The sequence below is a fragment of the Ursus arctos genome, unplaced genomic scaffold (genome assembly GCF_023065955.2).
Source record: "Ursus arctos isolate Adak ecotype North America unplaced genomic scaffold, UrsArc2.0 scaffold_2, whole genome shotgun sequence".
NCBI classification, from domain to species: Eukaryota; Metazoa; Chordata; class Mammalia; order Carnivora; family Ursidae; genus Ursus; species Ursus arctos.
In genome coordinates this window covers 61,316,918-61,337,112 of record NW_026622874.1, presented here as the reverse complement: position 1 = coordinate 61,337,112, position 20,195 = coordinate 61,316,918, and positions in this window count along the sequence as shown.

Genomic DNA, 20,195 nt, shown 5'->3' with positions numbered 1-20,195 from the left:
AGCATGGCCCTTCTCATTCAGGACAAGTCCTGAAAGTTACATACAACATTCCCTTATATCTCACATAGCCACATGACCATACCTACCAGCAAAGGAGGCTGGGAAACATAGTTTTGATTTGGGGGAACCAGGTGCCCAGTTAAATTAGGAAGTTCCATTACTAAAGATGAAGGAGAGAAGGGATATTGGGATGCTTCTGGCAGCAAAGCACAGACCAACATACACTTGAGCAATTAGTGTAATTCAGCATAACGTAGAGGTGGCATTTACAATCAGTGGAGAGAGATGGTTATCTAATAATGGGTGCTGAGATCATGGGCTAGCCCTTAGAGTAGTTAAGCTAAAGCTCCACTTCATTTTTTTTTTTAGGATTTTATTTATTTATTCGACAGAGATAGAGACAGCCAGCGAGAGAGGGAACACAAGCAGGGGGAGTGGGAGAGGAAGAAGCAGGCTCACAGCAGAAGAGCCTGATGTGGGGCTCGATCCCAGATCGCCGGGATCACGCCCTGAGCCGAAGGCAGACGCTTAACTGCTGTGCCACCCAGGCGCCCCTCATTTTTTATATCAAAATAAATTCCCAATGGATTAAAGAGTTGAACTTTTTTTTTTTTTTTAAGATTTTATTTATTTATTTGACAGAGACAGAGACAGCCAGCGAGAGAGGGAACACAAGCAGGGGGAGTGGGAGAGGAAGAAGCAGGCTCCCAGCAGAGAAGCCCGATATGGGGCTTGATCCCAGGACGCTGGGATCACGCCCTGAGTTGAAGGCAGACACTTAACGACTGAGCCACCCAGGCACCCCAAGAGTTGAACTTTTAAAAAATGAAATCATAAAGGAGCTAGACAAGAACTTGTAATCTTGGGTTTAGAAGACTCTTAAACTATAACACCAAATCCATAAAGGAAAGATAGATGATTTTGACTGCAGGAAAATTTAAAACATTTCTCAGTCCCAAAATGCCATAATTAAAATTAAAGGCAAATGCTAAATCAGGACAAAATGCATGCAATCTATTAACCAGTAGAGGTACACTTTTTTTTTTTTTGGAGAGAGAGAGCGCGCAAGTGGGGTGGGGAAGGGCAGAGGATGAGGGAAAGAGAGAGAATTCTAAGCAGGCTCCACGCTCAGTGCATCCAACCTCACAAGTAGTGACCAAACAATGAAAATAAAAATAAGGCTATTTTTTAAACTATATATTATGGGGGGAAATGGACTAATGAGATCACCCAGTCTTGGGAAGGATAATTGGCCGGTTGAAGTAACACTGATACCACTTTGGGAAAGACAATTGATAATGCCCGTCAACCTTCTGAAATGCTCCTTGGACCCCTATAACTCCACTTCTGGGGTTTGGACGGAAATAATTAGGGATGTGGGCAACCGGCAGGTACAGAGATGCTCGTTACAGGGTCACGTGTGCATCTAGACGCAGGGTCTCTATCTAGACTCCGAGGGAGAGAAACCATAAACACTGTTCCACCACATTTGCAACTGAACCGTAATTAGTGCCATCTCGTTTAGTGTTGTCCTGAGTCTTGTCGTCCCTTCCACTGTGCCACCGGAAATGCTAGGACTTGAAAAGTGCTGTGAGTATCAGGCTGAGGACCACGGGGATGTGGAAGACTATCAGTGATGTGAGGCTATGCCGTTGATACATTTTTGCTAAACACAAAAATGACACAGAATCCTCCATGCACAGTATATTCTGGTTATCCGTAACGTCCTCTCCCGGCCTCTGTTCCCGGCTCCTTTGCTCTCTTGCCTCTCTACTTTATTCTGTGCTTTGTTTCAACCAAAGCAACACAACCCAGGGGTGTTGTTAATAGCACATTTTTACTGAAAGTTTGAGTCATGGCAGACCGTTATGGCACAGGGCAGGAAACCACTTCCCATTTAACAGCAGACATTGTCTGCGACGGGGAATTCCTCACCGGCGGTGCTTCTCTGGAGGTCCTACCATTTTCTATGCTGCTAGAGCTCCCCCCCACCCCCCCGCCACCCCGGGCCCTCAGGGGTCCCCATCTCCTGAACTGCCAGCTCAGAGTTGCAATTCATTACCCGTTTAGCTTTGCCTCGTCTCTCCACAGCCTGGAGGGGAGGAGGGGTGGGAGGTGCCCACCGTTCACAGTGTGCACACACCATCAGGAGCGTCTCTAAATTAAAATAAATCTTCCTGAAGGTGAATTCTATTGTCCTTGTAAGGACAGAAGCAGCTGTCATCCTGTGAATGCATGTGTGTAAACACAGACCTCTTTCCTTTACTCTTCATAGTTACATGTTTACTATTTACTAGGGCTGCAAAAGAAGACCGGAAAACATAACCCAAGTATTAACACTGGTTACTTCCGATGGTTGGGATTATAAGAACATTTTCTTTTCAATTCATATTGATATGGTTTCCCAAGTGTTTTGCAAAGAGTGTACATTAATTTGATATGTATGAACCTTGTATTTTCAAGCCATCAAATGTACGAAACATTCCTTTGTTACAGAGTTTCACCTCTCAAATGTAAATACCCTTCACTTCCTCTTGGGTTCCTCCACCGCACCTCCCCCCCAATACTCTTAAGGAAGAACAGTTTATAAACAGCTAAATAGTATAAAATATGCATTTCAAAGATGCGGACAGGCAAAGGTGAATAAAAAGCAACTACTAACTGATGTGCGACATCGATCCTTCGGCTCCGGATGCGGACGAAGACTCTCCTGGATTTCTGTCACCCGCTTTTTGGATTTATACTGTGGGTTGCCTTTCAGCAGTGTTCAATCAAACTTACAAGTTTGATTTGTTTGACATTTGGCCAGATTCATGGCCCATGAATTTTAAGATAAAATTTGATAAAATCTATCCATCTTGAGGTTTAGTTTTCAAAAAATGTTTATATCATAGCCATTTGTCCGATAAAGTATGTAAGGGACAGTAGAGGGGCTGAGGTCAGGTATGGATATGGATGATGTATGGACTCGTGGGAGGGAACAGGGCGTGGAAGAGCGTCCCCCCAAACTCATGTCAACCCAGAACCTCAGAACGCAGCCGGATTCAGGGTCTTTGCAGAGGTAGTTAATGTATTGTGAACTTAGAAGAGAACACATGTGAGAGGTGGAAGTGTGGTTAACTAGCAGGAGAGGTTGTACTAAGACTAGGTTGAGTAGACGTGAGTCCTGGTCGGGTGGAGGAAATGCCACTCGAGCCCGGGGCTGCGAGCCACGGACCGACCCCCCCCCCCCCCCCGGCCACTACCAGACGCTCAAGGATGAGGGCACAGGGGTGCAAGAGCACATGCTGGGCCGCCCTGGCCTCTGGACGAGAGAGCTCCGGCCTCTGGACGAGAGAGCTCTGGCCTCTGGACGGCTCGGGATTGCTGGGTGACCGCAGACCGCAGACTCCTACCACAGAGAAGAAAAAACAGCAGGAGCGTGGAGGGCACGACGCTGCTGGAAGTGTTGCCACTTCTGGCTGCAGCTAGAACATTATTAACGTGGCGCATGCCAGCTGGAAACCAATCCAAGGGCACGTGAGTCTGGCCCATCAGCCTCAGTGTCTGCCCTGCCAGGCTGAGAAAAGATTGTGAATAACTCAGGGTCGGGTGCTATTTTTATATTCGATACACTCTGCACGGGAAGAATTCAATTCATAAATGATGATGACGACGATGATGATGGAAAACCTTCCTCCCTTCACCGGAGGCAGAAGCCAGCGGCCACAGGACCAGGCGGACGGTGTGCACGGCTCTGGGGATAACACTCCCAGCCTGCAGAGTGGGATTGAATGACACCCTCCCAGCTCTCCAGCGTGCGGACAGCGGACTGGGATTTCTCAGCCTCCAGGATCGCCTGAGCCAAATCCTACCAGAAAGCTCCGCATATTCTGTGTATCTCCCATTGTCCTATTTCTTTGGAGAAACCCGACTAATACAGGAGGCCTTAACTGCTTTGGAGAGGAGGTACAATATAAGAGGGAGGAAAGGGCCTCGGTTCAAGGCAGCCGGGAAGTGATTTAACTTAATGTAATTTAATAGAAATGACTCTGTGCATCTCAGCTGGGGAGCCTGACCTTCTCTATATTAAGCCAAGAATCTTCCACTTGGTCCAGGCTAAGAAGGCAGTGACGTTGGAGGTGACCTCAAAAGGCTGCCCGGGAAGACTAGCTTCTCCCAGCCCCCACCCTCACAACCCACCCCCCTTCCCAGACAGCAGGGGCCCCCAGCCTCTCAGAGCATCTCTGGCACGGGGCGTCCAAGGGCCAGCTGAGTCAGTCTCCTGGGGTACTCGCTGAAAATGCACAGTCCTCACCACGCTGAGTCAGACTCTTTGGGGGTGGAGCTGGAAACCATCATTTAAAAAGCACCCCAGTCAATCTAACGCACACTACAGTTTGAGAGACACGTGGGCAGTCTCTGAGCAGCTGCTGGGCGTTGACTGACCCTGCGGCCATCTACGACCCCCTCGTATCCTCTTGTCCCTGATAAGCCGATGAGGTCTCCAGGATTTCCTTATAGCACCAGTCCAGGGGGTCAGAAGGGACCCAGGGAAACTGGGAGAGAGACCCTTGCGGGGAACTAGCCCTGTGTAGACTGTCTCTGCAGGGTGTCCCGGAGCCATAGGGGTGTGAGAAGGATCTGGAACAGCCAGGCCTCTGGCGCCCGGCTCACCATGGGGTTGGAGGCTGTGGCTCTGTGCAGCAGGCCAGCTGGGAATCAGGGCTGTAGTGCCCCCCCGACCCCCGTCTCTACGGTTCTGAGACACAGATCATGGCCTAAGGTCTTCCAGGGCTCTCTTCCAGGAAGGCAGAGAGGGGTGGAGCTGGAGAGAACTCTGGGGGGCTCCCCGGGCAGGGGATGCCATGGAGATCCCGACCAGCAGAGATACTAGGCAATCGCCAGCTGAGGTGACCTCCATCCCTGGGAACCTGGGGGTCCTGGTGGGTTAGAGAGCCTCTGCCCACAGGGGTTTCGGGCTTGGCTCTCAGCTTGCTCCAGAGACAGGAGCAGGAGCGGCGGAGGCTGAAACCCCATTCGAGGCGAGCCTGGGCCCGGTGACCTTGGCTGTGGAGGGGAAATGGGGGCGGGTAGGTAGGCTGTCTGTGGACTGAAGGAATCATATGAGAATGCGCCGGTGGGCCCGCTTCTTCCCGGGGGCAACGTCATCACATCAGGGGCCTAGGATTAGGCGATGGTTTGGGTTCGCTGAGGGCTCAAAGCCGCCCTCACCCTCTGGCCTCTCCTTGGTCCCCCCTCCGCCCGTGGGAGTGCAGTGGGAGGCAGGGGGAGAGGTTCACAGGCCTCAAACAGAATCATCACTTTAGCGCATGGTTTGTTGAAATTTTACAAACTTGTTCTAGATTACTTTTGAAAACAGAACGAATAAAGATAAAATTTTTAAAAATAAACTGAACAGTTGGGTGGGTAAAATCATCAGGTGAAGGATCGTTTTGTGTTTCATCAGTTTTACAAATTCAGAGGGTGATGTATCAAGTCTCCCCACAGTTTACACCTGTAAAGGATTAGCTGGAGTATGCCTTGTTTTGCATAAATCATTGTATTGTTATGGAATTGTGACACTTAATCGGAGAATCCAACCAGACCTCTTACTCCCTGGTGGCCACATTTTTAAAAAGAAAGCTTGGACTCTTTAGTAGTTTTCAAACTATCTTAGCTCTAAAAACGCCTTTATCGCGTGAAATAATCCTAGCTAATTTAACGACAGTCCGTCTTTGTGCTTTCATGTGTCGGCTCACCTCGCCCTCACAACACCATGGAGTCAGGGTCTTTGCGTGGCAGTCGAAGAAGCCAAGAGCACGAGGTCCCCAAGACTGAACGGCCAGCCACAGCGCCAGAGTTCAAACCCCGTTCCGTCCCGGACACACTCTGTAGTCACGTAAAGCCCACTCTGTGAAGCACAGAAGGGGGGCTCTGCTGACGGCAGAGAATGTGGGGACCACCCTGAGCCCCACTAACTCCACTTCTCATCCCAGGACTTAGCTCAGTTTAAGAGATACCTGTTTCCTTCTATGAAAATGAATTAAAACTGGGGCACCTGGGTGGCTCAGTTGTTAAGCGTCTGCCTTCGGCTCAGGTCATGATCCCAGCGTTCTGGGATTGAGCCCCACATCGGGTTCCCTGCACAGCGAGAAGCCTGCTTCTCTCTCTCCCACTCCCCTTGCTTGTGCTCCCTCTCTCGCTGCCTCTCTCTCTGTCAAATAAATAAATACAATCTTAAAAAAAAAAAAAAGAAAATGAATTAAAACTAAGAGTTTTGCCATTATATCAGGTTAAATAACTCTTTAAAATTTCTCATCATGATTAAAACACAATTTTGAAAATTCTCGTCGCTCTGGTGGGCTCTCCGCCCCCCAGCCCCACCCACAATAGACCCAGGGACTCCCCAAGAGTCTGCAGACCCAGAGTTCTAAAAGTTAAGCGCGAGTCAGGTGGAAGGCCGGCTGCACAATAACGTGGCACATAGTGACATCTACTGGTTAGTGGTGGTATTGCATTCAGTTTCCTTTTCTAGGAAATGAAAGGAGCCAGTTAAAGGTTGATCTAGTCTCCCGAGTGAATCAAAATAGGAGAAATTCCTGTCATACTGAGAAAGCAGAGCGGAGATCTTGGAATCTCCCAGAACAGTTACAAGCCCGAGTTCTGGTCCTGCCTTTGCCAGCATCAGCTGTATAAACTCAGTTGGGTGGCTTGGTGTCCTGGCCACAGGAGTCTCACCTTAAATCCCAGGGCATGGGGATCACAGCCTCTCAGAGGCTATATCCTTGTGCCCCTAGAGCACTAAGGGTACCCCAGGGCCGTGTCAGAGAGGCAGGCTCCTCTCCTTCCCTCTCATCTAGGTACTTCTCTTTTGTCTCTTTATACACTAATTTTTAAAATAACATTCTGATTTCAAAAAGAATTTCACAGCTCTTTTTAAGTTTCCAAAAATGCTGTTTCTGCTATAAGACCTGGCCAGTGTCAACAACATCTCCTGTGCCCACCACATTTGAACGTCCTGTACTAACTCTCTATGACCTACAAAGAGGAGCCCCTTCTCTTAAAGAACTTAGAATTTCACTGCAGAATAAAGCAGGCCCATCAGCTACTCCTTCCTTAATCAAGCATTTCTGCCAAATCAGTTGGGGTATTTTTTTCCATGTGATCATATCTCTGATTTTATAATACAAGTCAATGGGAAAGAAAATTCTTTTTATCGTCAGTCTTGCTGGAAGTCATCTCCACTGTAAAATGAGTGTTTCAGGAGTCTCTTGGGAAGAACTCGTCATGGAGCTAGATTCACTGTCACGATGGACCAGCGTCCTTCTCATGGCAAGCACGTGGGATTAAGACTCTGTGAGCATTATCTATTGTTCTTAAGCAAAGTATATAAGGCTCTGGGCGTCCGACCCAGAGAATAGGCTATATATATCTACGAGGAAGGACACGTAAGATATCTTTGAATTTCCCATTAGATGAATTTCCCATCCATCTTCATTCAGAATTCAAGTTGTTTAATATTTAAACATTTCTGTTAAAGTATAGGGAGAAGGGCGCTTGGGCGGCTCAGTCGGTTAAGCATTGGACACTTGATTTTGGCTCAGGTCATGATCTCAGGGTGGTAAGATCCAGCCCCACGTTGGGCTCCACGCTGGGAACAGAGCCTGCTCCAGGATTCTCTCTCTCCCTTTGCCCCTCCCCACCCCGTCCCCCTCATGCTCACATTCTCTAAAAAAAAAAAAAAAGTATAGGGAGAAATTTATTCCTCAATGATCCAAATAAGGTAACAATAATATCATGAATAATTAATATTGATTAAGTACTTACTCTGGCCCAGAAATTGTTACAAGAGCATTATTAACTCATTTAATCCTCACAACATCCCTAGAAAGTACAGTCTATTTTTATCCCCATTCTACAGAGGAGGAAACTGAGCCATGGCATCATTAAATAACTACGGAAGTTATGACTGGCTGACAGGGCTGGTCCAGACTTTTTGCCCTTCAGGAAGCATAAACGGGGGTCAGACCAGCCCCGCCCACCCCCACAGCCCACTGCTTACTCTCCGAGGCTCTGCTGCGGGCAGCGGGCACCCGGCTCTGGGCTTCAGGACTATTTGGACAGTTGAAGAATCCCACCTTCTGCACAGGTCAGAAATGGCTTGGGTAGCGCCTGAATATTGCTTAGCATCGTGTCCATAAGAAAAAACAACTTAAAAAGGGACAGTTCACATCCTTTTGTCAGGTCTCTGTGTCTTGGTCACCTGTGCCAATGTAAATGTGATGAGATTAGATTTATCTAATGTAATCCTCCTTTAGATGAAATAAACGAGGCTTATCTAATCCTTCTCAGGTTGGGCCCACCTGCCCGGAAGTACAGTCAAAGATAAGAGAGTTTCAAGACTCCAACAGGCGTGAAAGCACAAAGAGTTACTTTACTGTCCCCTTTTTTGTCCATCCAGGAATCGATGGTCGTATGTGTGGTTTCCAGATCTTGGCTGGAGATGCCCTACCCTTCCTGCCACGGCCCACGGACACAGCAGGGAAGGTTCTCACCCGTGAATTATCTTCGCGGTAGCGGGAGCTGTAAGCTGGAGAGTCTGGATCATAACTCAACATCTGAGACGAGCTGAGTGGACAGGCCTGAGCCGCTACACACATTATGCAGCGAGTGGAAAAACAAAGAGCCCTTCCCTCGGAAACGTCGTGATCACTGTGCTTCCATCCTTCCCATAATACATTTGATTTATCTTCTCTTGGAAAGGTGCGTATAATTTTAATGCACTGTACTTACGAACAATAAACAAAGCCACCGTTTGCTACCCCCGTGCGTTTCCCAGGACGAAGGGGAAGGCATCACAGCACGATGGGTGTTAGGGGGACTTCAGGCCCATAAAGGGGAATGAGATTGGAGGGCCCCCAAGGGGAAGGCATCTCTGATTTGTTAGGCCCTAAGACAATAAAAATCTCTCTGTGATCACAAGACAGCCCCATCCTTCAAACCCGATTGCGAAACCATCGGTGACATTGAACAAGCCGGCATTGAACATCAGGACTCCAGGACTGGAGAGGTGAGCTCCCCTTAGCAGCCGGACAAAACTCCATTGACAGCGTTTGCAGACAGGAAGAGTATGAAGGACACCGTCCGACCCCCGCCCACAGTATCCTTGGCAGACGGTCCGCCTCCCGTGTGTTGTCCAGAACCGAAAAGGAAAGGCGTCTAATTCAACACTGGGAACACACGCTTACCTCCTGGGCGTCTGCAAACCCCAAGCCACGTTCAGGCGGCTCCCCTGTAACCCGCTGAACAGACTCCGACTTTCTCAGGGTGTGGGTTGGAAAACAAAGCTGCCCGGCCACCCCTGCCCTCCGCCCCGGCTCTGAGAGGCCTCCCAGACGCCCCGAAGGCCCACGATGCCGTGTGAGAATCCGCACGGGGGAAGAGGCCGTGTTTCCTGTCCAACATGACCGTCTGAGTGGGTGCATTTAACACTCGCCCGTCACAAGGTGAAATGACCCGGTGGCATAGACGACAGTGTGCCTCAGTGTGACCTGGCCAGGCCCGAGTGGACCTCAAAGCCTCCCGGGTGTGGAAGGCGCTGCTACACAGGAGCCCTGGGGCCGGAGGTTGGACACCTGCCCGTGGCCACCCGCTCTTACCCTCACAGACCATGACATTTCTAAGGCCATGGAAGTCAGGAAAATGGAAACGTGTTTCCTTTGCTGAGACTAGAAGATTTCCATGGGAACACATCATCTCTAACAGAACAAACACAGACCTTCCCCTGCAAGGATCAGAACCTGCAGAAAACATTTCCAGATATAGAAGTAAAGGGCCCGAGATGAGAAGTGCCAGGCAAACTCCATAAAATAAGTTTCATCCAGAGAGATTCCAGCAAAGACTGAACATCACAGATAAAGAAATGAAGGCCCACCATCCAGGTAGCAAACAAAACAGACGGGTTTCTCCTTTGCCACCTCAAATGCGAAAATGTCAACAACAGCAGAGGAGAGAGTAAGTTTGTGGGCTGGAAATGACACCGCAGGGGTCGTGAGCGGGCATGAGCCGCACACATGCCACCCAGGGTCCCGAAACTGCAGTGCAATTCCACACACACAGGGGCCAAGCGGGACACCACCTTGTTTCCAGAAGCATAGCTAAGAGGGGAGATTGGAGGCAAAAAGAGAGAACACATTAACTTGGAAATTCGGGACAGTGGGTTTATCTGGGGAAGGGGTAGAGGGGATGCCCTTGGAAAGAACTTGCAGGGCGTCTGGGGGGCTCAGTCGGTTGAGCGTCTGCCTTCGGCTCAGGCCATGATCCCAGGGTCCTGGGATCGAGCCCCGCGTTGGGCTCCTTGCTCAGCGGGGAGTCTGCTTCTCCCTCTCCCTCTGCCCCTCCGCCTGCTTGTGTTCGCTCGCTCACTCTCTCTCTCTCAAATAAACAAAATCTTAAAAAAATAAAAAATTTAAAAAAATTTAGAAAGACATCTCAAGCAGAAAACAAAGGAAACACATAAATGAAAAATCAACTTCTCGCAGGTTTAAAGAACGTACCTGCCGACATAGAAGCCGGTGAAGCGTGGGCCGCGGGAGGGGAGCACCCGCAGTGGATTTCAAGAAACACCCCGACAGAGCGCCAGACAGACAGAGGAAGACTGTAATAGGCGAATTGCATTCAAAAAATAGATGCAAAATTCCGGTTTGTGTTTTAGACAGGCAATTAGAGAGAGAGGTGTACTATTAGTGTTCCTCCTGTCAGAACCTGTGGGCGTTTCTAATACAGACACACATGCTTCAGCGTTAGAAAATCTCTTACTACAACGTATTAAATTCAGAGAAAAGTCTCAGTAAACGCTGGCAGTTCATTTGATCACACTGAATATATTTTACTGAATTTAATAAGAGTCAGAACATCAGTGACCCACAAAAGCACACCTCCTGGGCAGAATGAACACCGTAAACGTCAAGCACTAAGGGCATTCCCATTAAAATCTGGTGCAATATAAGGACGTCTGCTATCATGACCATTACTCGAAATTATTAAGAAGTTTTAGGCAACTGTAATAAGGTAAAAAAAATAAATAATTAAGAAATATACATATGGAAGAGGAGGCAAAATTATAATTTTTTGCCTAATTACCTTAAAAATCAAGAAAATTAACTGAAACATGATTAGTACGAGAGAGTTTTTCTAATATGTTCAGTGGCAAAATAAACATACAAAAGTTCACGGTAGTGATCACGCCCTCAAACGCCTTCTGGTGGACAAAGCGAATGGAGCATCTGGGATGGTCAGAGGCACTAGACGCACATTTCGTGCAAGGGGGAGAGTGAGCCCAGACCTGCTATTCTGATTGCTCGAGAGAATTTGTAAAAATAGCTTTCTGTATAAAAATTCCTAATTTCTAAATGCGGACAACGAATTAAAAAAATTACGTGCACCACATGTGTCCATAGGCTGGAGGTGACCACGGGCCTCTGGTGTGCGACCCGTGGTCAGCACTTCCCTGTATAACCCAGCCGAAAATATCATAGGAGCAAATGTAAAACAGGACAAAAACTGATTAGTTTTTCAATCAGAGGAAGATAATTATCATATGATCTCACTCACATGTGGAATTTAAGAAACAAAACAGAGGATCATAGGGGAAGGGAGGGGAAAATAAAACAAGACGAAATCAGAGAGGGAGACAAACCATAAGAGACTCTTAACTCTAGGAAACGAACTAAAGGTTGCTGGAGGGGAGGAGGTTGGGGGGATGGGGTAACTGGGGGATGGACTTTAAGAAGGGCACACGATGGGATGAGCACTGGGTGTTACATAAGACTGATGAATCACTGAGCTCTACCTCTGAAACTAGTAACACACTCTATGTTAATTTTTTTTAAATATTTTATTTATTTATTAGACAGAGATAGAGACAGCCAGCGAGAGAGGGAACACAAGCAGGGGGAGTGGGAGAGGAAGAAGCAGGCTCATAGCGGAGGAGCCTGACGTGGGGCTCGATCCTACAACGCCGGGATCATGCCCTGAGCCGAAGGCAGACGCTTAACCGCTGTGCCACCCAGGCGCCCCACACTCTATGTTAATTAACTGAATTTAAATTTTTAAAAATAAAATATGTTTTGGAGAAAAAATAATTTTTGAATTGCTAACCATTTGAAATAAATTAAACTTCTACCTCTTACATGACACCAAATAAAGTCCACAGAAGAAAGATTTAAATGTAAAAAATGAAACTAAACAAGCACTGAAAAAAATAGCTAAATATTTATACGCTCTTGGGGTGGGGAAGACTTTCTACAAAGAACAACAAATACAGAAATCAGAAAAGGAAAAGACTGACTTTGATTATATATACTTTTTATCCATTTCGGTTCAAAAAATAAAAGGTCAGTGGCAGACTAGGAAAAATATTTAAGGATCAATATCACTTAAATAGAGAAACTGCTCTCACGAAACTGTAACGAGCACTTCCAGAAAATACCGAGCACCCGATGTGGAAGAGCCAGTCCCAAATGAGGAAACGTCAACGGCCAGCGAATAGATGGTAGGCGTTCAGTCTCACTAGTGATTAAAGAGATACAGATTAAGCCAATTACATGATGCTACTTCTCCCTATTGATGTGACAAAGATTTTTAAAAATATGTGGGTTTTTTTTTTTGGTCCAGGCTGGAAAGGCATCTGTTGCTGGTGGAAGGATACACAAACAATGTGTAGAACAATTCGGCAACACGTGTCGGAACCTGCAACTCAGCAAGTCCGTTTCTAGAAGGTTTATCTAAGGAAATCAGAATAGACACAAGGATTTAGTTGCAAAATGTCATTACTGCTCTCATAGGAGAACACAAGAACAGAACAATGCCAACACTGACTGAGAAATAGATACATTAGAACAGTCACACTGTGAAATTCCTGGCATTTTTAGCCTGCAAACGTCTTGAAAACTATTTATTTCTTTTTAAAGACTTTAATTTTTTAAGTCCTCTCTACTCCCAACATGGGGCTCGAACTCACAACCCTGAGATCAAGAGTCACACTCTTCACCAACCCAGCCAGCAAGGCGCCCCTGAAAAATATTTATTATTGAAAGATACAACACATTGCTAAGGGTTTTTTTTTTTTTTGGTTTATTTATTTATTATTATTATGTTTAAGTAGGCTCCACAGCCAGCATGGAGCCCAACACAGGGCTTGAACTCATGACCCTCAGATCAAGACCTGAGCTGAGATCAAGAGTGGGACACTCAACTGACTGAGCCACTCAGGCGCCCCTTGGAGTTTATTTTTAATTAAATTTATTTTAAATTAAAAAAAATCAAGTTAAGTTTATTTTAATTTTAAATTGGTGCAACTCGAAACTACACAGCCTATAGAGAGACGAGAAAGGATGCTAAGTGGTTATGTCTGGATGGTGCACTTAGAATTATTGTGTTCCAAATTTCCTTCTTAACATTCTGTTTGTCTATAATAGACATACTGTTGATTTTTTAAAAAAGAGGAAAACTTAATTTTAAATTAAAAGATAAAGGAAGTTGGGGTCCCCAGGTAGACTCATTGATGATTATAGTTTCCTAGTTGTAGTAGGAGGAGCTAGACATGGTTCGTAAGGTTGAGTTTGCTGGGTGTATATAAATATACACACTATATTATATATAGCAGCCTTACCTGTCTACTTCTGTTTTGCTTGGACGGCTTTCAAAGTCAAGTCGAATGCTAAACACGGGTAAAGAGAGCCGCTCCAGAAATATGCAAAGGGCAGGAAGACAGCTTAGGCAGGCTTTAATAGAACACTCTGAAAAAATAACATTTTATTGCAAATAATCCACAAAGTGCGATTTCTGCATGTGGTTTATGAGAACGGCCTGTCAGTGCCTGCTTTACCCACGGCAACTTAATACAGTTAATGGACCTTATACAAATATTTACGGGCCCAGGGAGAGATGTACTGGCAGACTTGGCCTTCCTGCCAGCCCCCGTTAACACTGAATTCCTGCCAGCCCCTCACATACACAGAGAAGCTAGAGGGATCCTGCCAACGATTCCGGCAAGGGAAAGTGTGGAGCTGGAAGGGTGAGACAGTTCCTAGACGAATCTGAGGGTGGAGTTGTAAATAAAAATGCAAGGGTCCAAAATAAACTAAGTGATACATGTCGAAGCTACAAATTAAGAGCCCGCGCTTTAAAAACGAAATGGCATTTCTCTGACCCGACTGACTGCTTCCTGTCCCCTCTGCCCGTTGCGGTCCAGCTGGACTCCCTCAGGTGCCGAGCCCACACCGCCCGGTGTTGGTGAGTGACGTCTGGAATCTGGCAGCTGACTCCCTGACCCTGGCCACCATCACCTCGCATCTGTGTGACTGTAATAACTCCAGGGGGGTCTTTCTAGAACACGTTCTCCATTGAGCTGGCAGAGGGATTTTATTTGACGTAATTTATGTGCCGGAACCCCTCCAACGGTTTTCTATGTCACCTGCGGAAACCCCTTCACTTCTCGCAGTGGTCCACGAGGTCTGTGGAGGCCCTTCCTCCGCTCCCCAGTCCTGCAAATTATTCTCCTTTCTATTTCAGGGGTTCCAAGTTCATCCTGCACTTTTGTTTCCTTGGGGTGAAACTTCTCCCACCCCATTTCCACCCCATTCCTATTAATTAGATTTTCAAACGGTAAGGAATTAAGAATATGCCTCGAGGGCACAGGCTGTGTGACCAGCTGTCGGAAGACTTGGCTACGGGTCTCTCACCTTTTCAAGAAAGGACACCTGCTCCGAGCCAACAGTGGTCGTGGCTGCAGCCAACGACATGGTCTCCTCCTCTCTGGGACCCGTCCCCACAGCCACCTTCCTTCCTGGAGATGTAAAACTCAGACACAAAGATCCAGGAACAGGAGGTCACTCGGGGAGTCCCCAGGCTGCCCCGTTACTTGCCCTGTAGACTTCCTCTCTCAGCTTTTCCTTTGGAGTTTATGACTGTCCCAGTAGTTTTTGGAAGAAGTCCCCTAGCTAAAGTCGGTTTCTATAACTGACAGCTGACAGTATCTTCGAGAAAAACCACCAAAGGACTCCATCTACCTCCCTCGTCTGCCTCCTAGAAAGCCTCACAGGACGCTTCTCTTACTCCCCAGGCACCTGTGGGACCCAAAGTCAGCATCCACGTTGGCACAGATTTGCTCGATCTCTCTCTCTCTCTCATTCTCTCCCGGCACTCCCATGGCCCTGTGTAACTTTTCTCCAGCATCCTTGAGGCCGGACTCTGTTCTGCCTGATGTTTGCTTACAGCTTGTCTCGCCCCCCCCCCCCCGCCCCTGCATGCTGGTACATGCGCACAAAGGGGCCTCATGCGTGCCGGCGATAAATCCCAGTGCTGAAGAGAAACCGCCCTCTCCGGGGAGGAACTCGCCTCCCTTGTCTTCCCTGAGTTATCCTCTTCCTATCTCATTGGCCCAGGAGCTGTGGGCCATCACCAGGGCTGGGGGCTTCATTCTCTGGAGATCAAGGGCCCCTTTGATGAAGGCTACAGATCTTTTCCACCAAAAAATGGGCACACATACACACACACAATTTTGCATGCCAACAGCAGTTCTCGGCTTTCTGGCGAAGAATCGCTTCACTAGGAATAGTACTTTCGTGCCCTCCCTCTGCCCCTGTGCACACGCACCGCCACAAATTCCCACGCGCTCGGGCTGTCGATGGGTCGCCCGCGCCATGCCAGGGCTGCCGAGGAAGTAAAGCCGGTTCCTTCCTCCTGGAGTTTACGATGCTGAGAAAACGCGCGCGTACGCACACACACACGTGCACACATCCCTGACAATTACAGGCAGCCACACTTACGAGTCATTAAACGCTTCCCCACTGGGGCACTTCCCCGGGGACAAGCATTTTAAAATCTCCTAGATTATGGCGGATCTCACACAAGTGGGTTTGAAGTGCTCCCTTCGCGGGGAGGCATTCTTGGGCCCTGACGGCGACGAGAAAACCGCCAAGCCTTATCAGCGGCAAACTTGGCCAGAATTTCTTAGGTGGGTTCTTTCCCGGGAAGATTATCACTGCGAGGAATCTCACCCACTTTTTGCTGTCAATTTCAGAAGCTGACGTTTCTGGCCTCGTTCCCAGATTCTAGGGATGGTGTCAGTTTGAAACCTGCGGCTCCTTACACACTGATTACCTTCTAGCTAGGAAGAGTTCTGAATGCGTTGGAGGGGTCTGGGTGCCTTCTCAAAGCTACACTGGAGGGTGCCGAGGGAAAGAAAAAGTGAGGAAAGATGGGAAGAAAAAAGACGGTGTGGAGGCGGCCTAGGATCGGGGCAGTCCGGACTGGCCAGGGAGCCCTCACACCCAGCGGGGCCCGAGGCTCAGGACTGCCCCCAGCCCCGACGGCTTCCTTCAGCCCAGTCTGCTTCCTGATAGAAGCCTTCATTTTTGGTCAGTTATTTGCTTTTCAAGAGTCAGCAAGGTCTGGGGCAGGGTTTCTCCATCTGGCCACTGACGCTTGGGGTCAGATGCGTCTTTGTCGTGGGGCCCATCCGGGCAGTGGGGGCTGTTCTGCAGCGCCCCTGGCCTCTGCCCACTGGACGTCGGTGACCCCTCCCACCAGTAACAACTGCACGTGTGCCCCGAGTCGGGGACAAGATGACCCCTGGCTGAGAACTACTCAGTCAAGGACGGTTTTAGCCGGACAGACTTAGGTTCCAACTCTCGCTCCACCCCTTACACGCCTATGACCTTGAGGAAACCCACTATTTATTTAAGCCTGTTTTCTTGTTAGCAAATAATATTTCTCTCAAAAAGTTGTTTTGGGAATGAAATATGTGAAAAGCATATAGGTTCACAATAGGTTCTCAACAAACATTTGTTCCCTCCCAGCTCCAGCCTCGTTTGCTTCACAAATATTTACTGAGTACTTCGGCTGTGTGCAAAGGATATAAACACAACACACAATTCTTGTCCTCCGGGAGCTAAGCGACTCACAGAGACAAATACACCAGCAACTGGAACAGACAGGAATTAACAGATTACAAATCTTACAACTCTGGCCCTCTTTTTCCTTTTTTTTCCTAGAGTTAACCTCTCCCCACGAGCTCACTGTGCCGGCCTCCTGATAGAGGAAGGGGCCCCTGAGTTGGGTCTTGAAACGTGGGAGAACCACACAGGCTTAGAAACAGCAGGGCCAAGGCCATGGTGCAGAGTCTCGGGAGACTGTGTTACCCTGTGGGGGAGCGGGTGGCCAAAGGGGAGAAACTGGTGCAAGGTGGACGGAGATTTGGACTCTCTCTTGCAGGGCAGGGGGAGTCCCCCAGGATGCTGCTCTCGGGATGGGGACAGGATCAGACCTGCTTCGGCAAGCCCACCCTGGCAGCGGTGGGAGGACAAAGGAGAGGAGGAATGAAGGGCGGGAGAGCTGCGGGGCAAGACCAGTCAGGCGCCGTTGATTCCCAACGAGCGAGCGCTAATGAGGGCCTGGGCTGCGGAATCCGCAGTGACGGTGGCGAGACGCCGGGCGGCTCGGGACTGACAGGAGCTAGTGACTGGTTAGATGGGGTGGCGGGTAGCAAGTAAAGAAGAAGGAACAGAGGTGATTACAAGATTCTAGCTTAGAAAATGAGGTGGATTCCGATGGCATTTAGAAATGACAGGCACCCAGAAACGGCTCCTTTCTCTTTCCCAGCAGCCACCACTGACACTGTGCAGACATGCCCACTCCCCCCGGCTCCCGCTCGACAGACCGGTGCACAGCTCAATTCTGCAAACCCGGGAGCGTGTGTGGCCGGCCCACGCCCAGCAGCCCAATGACAGGTCAGCCCTGTCCATCTTTGCTGGGTTCTGGGCAGGCCCGGGGAAACGATATCAACGGATAATTCTCACCGTCCGTACGGAGCTCACAGTCCAGACGGCACAGACACAAAGGAGGAGCTGCCTCAGAGGACGCTCCACGAAGGGCATCGGCCCCGGAACAGCAGCGGGGCTGAGAGACGAGCAGATGAGAAGAGTGTTCGAGCCGAAGTGCTGGCACCTACAAAGGTGTGCAGGGGTGGCATGATTTGGCATGGCTGTGGGGTGGGGTGGGGTGGGGTGAGGCTGGACCTGCAGGCAAGAGCCAGATGGGAACAGATCTCGGGGAGCTAAGGATTATCAGAAGTAGAATTAATCACCGAGTGATGGGATGCGGGAAGAGTTCAGAGAAAGCCCCCAGTGCCCACCCAGTATCGGAGGAAAGCAGGCGAGATAACAACCATCTCAGTACCTGGTGCTACAAGGTAAACTGAGGCATGTGAAACACTTTCAGGGCTTGAGTAAAAATCTCCAGCCGGGCAGCTTCAGACGAGAAGCGGGGAGGCACACGCCACCAACGGGAGCCTGGGGAGAGGCGGACGCAAAGCAGGGACAGTATTTGGGTGGCTGTCGCTCAAGCCGTTGCATTCGTTGGGAAAGCCCACGTGGCTGTTTGTGACTGACTGTTCTTAGTCTTGATCTCCCCTTGAGGCGCCGGCGGGCGTAGGGCTGCGTGTGCTTGGGTAGGCTGCTGGGTGCCACTCACCTCAGTCTAACGGCCTCCTTGCTTAATTTACACGGCACGCACCCCGCTCGGCGCCGGCCTCACCCGCCTGGGGCGCTCGGGAAGCGCTCCCAACGACTTGATAGGTGCTCTGCTCTAGCCATCGTCCCCCTGCCACCTGCGTCCTCTGCGGGACACCGTGAGTCCCTTGAGGCCAGGACTCTCGTTGTCCTTGCACCCCCAGCCTCGCTGAGGGACCCCCGCCTCGCTGAGGGCCTGGCACAATCGCCTCTCGAGTGTGGACGAATGAATGAGCGATCTGTCAGGCAACCTTCCCCGAACGTCCTGCCTTGTACGGTCCCGTTGGTCATCTCACCAGATCTAAACGACGAGGGCAGCACAAAGGAGTGGATTTGGGTCCAGAAGATCTGGGTTCTGCTACCGCCTCGCATTAATGCGGAGCTCAGGCAAAGTGCAGACATTCTGATCTGTGAGAATCGAGGGTTCTCATCTGAGAAAATGGGATTTTAAAAAATCCTGGAGTCTCAAAATAATGTGTGAAAGTACTTCACAACCCTGCTCAAATGTAAGTTGTACATATTATACCTTATCCTCTTCTTTACAAATACACCTGCACTCAAAAGTCAGAAAAAAAATATACTGTGCTCCAAGGTATTGTATTACGGGCCGGTAAAAATACTAATGTTGATTGTATTTTCCCGCTAGCATTCACGTCGTTCTACCGGAAAGCGCACATTAGACTCCGGCTGTTCCCTGCTTGCTCCAAACAGTTACCCTCACCTTCCTGCAGTACCTTAAACATGCCAAGCAGGCTCCTACCTCAGGGCCTCGGCCCCGCTGTTCACTCTCCCGATAATGCATGAAGGTCATGTCTGCGCTTCCTTCAGGCCTCAGCTTGGAAGCCGCCTCACGGGGCCTTCCCTAAGCACCCTGGGGAAAGCGGCACCACCCCCTGTCCTCCCTGCTCTGGCTCTCATCTTTCTTAGCCTGGCTTCTTTTCCCTGACGGCAATCATCGCAATCACGTCTTTGCTGCTTCTTGGCCTCCCGTGAAAATGTAAGCCCCACGGAGCGAGTGCCTCCCTTCCAGCGGCAGCCACACCTAGAACAGTGCTTGGCACATGCAGATACGTGGGGCCTCGTGCTAGGTAGTTTGCTAAACGAACGACATTGGGCAAAGACACGAAGTTTTTCACTGTAGTCACCTGTCATCATGTGGAATTAAAAAGGACTTGCCAAATAAAATAGGATAGAAAATAGTAGGATTAGATGAGATCTAGTCTTGCCACTAACAAGCTGTTTGGCCTTGGAAAGTCACCGTTTCTGAGCCTCAGTGTTCTTACCCGTAAAACAGGAGTAGGGATACCCTCTACTTGTCCGCGCCACAAACCACAGGACTGCTCTGGAACTTAACGGGGTCTCACACAGCATTAATCGGGGTGTGTTTCTGCCTTTCCTCTGAACTCTTCAAAAGCGTGGACCTGGTCTTACTCGTCTATTGTAAGATGTGGCACAGGCCTGGATCTCTACATAATTGCCTAAAAATAGAGAACAAAGGTTAAAACTTTCCTTTGAGGAATGAACCGAGCTTCAAATATTCAAGCTCCAGATTATTTTTAGAGTCACTGTGTCATTTCATTTCCTATAGCAGACAAAACAATTAGCAGTGTGTCTGAGCAGCTAGGAAGATTCTGTTAGTTT